At 31.9% G+C, this 1,967-nt stretch overlaps 1 protein-coding gene across 1 annotated transcript in view; it reads right to left on the bottom strand.

Moving 5' to 3' along the window:
* LOC107586094 (inactive heparanase-2-like) overlaps positions 1-1,967 on the bottom strand; it is a 79,411-nt gene that overhangs the window by 6,114 nt on the left and 71,330 nt on the right. The gene's annotated exons all lie outside the window — the stretch shown is intronic.

Here is a 1,967-nt window from a genome sequence, read left to right as displayed (position 1 = left end):
GTGCTTGTGGTGTTCGGCCAATCACAATGCACTGGGTCAGCTGGCCAATCAGAGCAGACTGCGCTTGTCGGAAGGAGGGACTTTGTAGAAAACGAAGCGTTTGAGAGAGGCGGGGCATAGAGGACCTACAATAATGTACAGTATTTGAAAAATAATGTGTTTTTTGAACATTAAAGCATGTCAACATATTCTGTTACACCAAATACACAAAATAATGATCTTTAAAAAAGCATCAAATGACCCCTTTTGTTAAGTGAATCACATTTGTGAAGTTTCTCATTCATGACTAATGTCTTGTTGGTTGAACAAGCTATTAGAAGGAACCTGTCAAGACCAACTAAATGTCATATTTTAAATACATTTGCTGAGCTAATCTACTTGTATCCACTGTATGAAGCATTTCTGTGATAGAAAACACTGAAAACACATTCAGAAGAGCTTCAACCAGAAGAATTCAAAAGAAAACATCCACAAGGGTCAAGATAGACGTTGAGGATGTAGACGTGTTTGTTTCAGCTGTACTTTGGCTTTATCAAGTAAGCGAGCCCAGCAAGATAATCCTCATATCCCATTTAAGAGTATGAGAGGATGAACAGACTATGTTTTTATGACCCAGGTCTCTCTCTTTTGCCCTTTCCATGATTAGGTTAGTGTTGGCGAAACGGGATCCTCATTTGTGGAAGGGTTGAATATTTAGTCAGAAAACAGTTAGCACAGCTGTGTGTGTAGACAGTTATGGAGCACTAGACTTATCTGTTCAGTCTGAGATAATATGTTTAGTAAAGCAACAACACTCTACGTTGATTATTATAGTAAACCGAGAACAGAAGCATAAACCACATTCTTAAATAAGCAGAGGTCAGAGATCTGCGATAACTAATAATAAGTATATATAATTTAATATAACACAAATATAGTATAATATAATATAATAATAATAATAATATATTTAATATCATTCTTATATATATTATACACTTGCACCAGTGGAATAATTATAACAATATAACACTACATTTTATATTATATTATATTATACTATACTATACTATACTATACTATACTATACTATACTATACTATACTATACTATACTATACTATATTATATTATACTATACTATACTATACTATACTATACTATACTATACTATACTATACTATACTATACTATACTATACTATACTATACTATACTATACTATACTATACTATACTATACTATACTATACTATACTATACTATATTATATTATATTATAACTCTTCCACCAATGGGGAATCCTCTCCAAATACTAATATAACCATAATATGTTAAGTAACGCAAAACTGAGTAAATTGAGAACTGAAGGATAAACCACATCCTTAAATAAACTGAGGTCAGAGATCTGAGATACTTAGTAATAAAATTATATATAAAAACATAATATGATATGATTGATATGATATGATTATACAATACAATACAATACAATATGATATAACTTAAAATATAACTGGGGAATATAATTTTACCAAAACTAAAAATATAAATACTCTATAAAACTGAATTTGATTTATTATATTCATTTTAATATAATAATATAAATAATGCAACATAAAACCTTAAAGGGGTCATATGATGTTGCTAAAAAGAACATTATTTTGTGTATTTGGTGTAACGAAATCTGTTTAAGGTTCAAAAAACACATTATTTTCCACATACTGTACATTATTGTTTCTCCTCTATGCCCCGCCTTTCTGAAACGCGAGGTGTGCTGTGATTGGCCAGCTATCCAGTGCGTTGTGATTGGCCGAATACCTCAAGCGTGTGACGGAAATGTTACGCCCCTTACCATATTGTGATGCCGTGTCCCGGAGCGACAAGACAAAAATATTATATAAACTAGGCATTTGTTGCATCCAGTGGGGACATAATTACGGATTATAATGACTTATACTGTCTTTTTACGCGTTGCATTGCATCGCGCC

Source organism: Sinocyclocheilus grahami, unplaced genomic scaffold (genome assembly GCF_001515645.1).
Source record: "Sinocyclocheilus grahami isolate Dianchi unplaced genomic scaffold, SAMN03320097.WGS_v1.1 scaffold77.1, whole genome shotgun sequence".
Classification (NCBI taxonomy): domain Eukaryota; kingdom Metazoa; phylum Chordata; class Actinopteri; order Cypriniformes; family Cyprinidae; genus Sinocyclocheilus; species Sinocyclocheilus grahami.
Note: the sequence above shows the minus strand (reverse complement) of the source record. Positions and strands in the feature narration are given on the sequence as shown.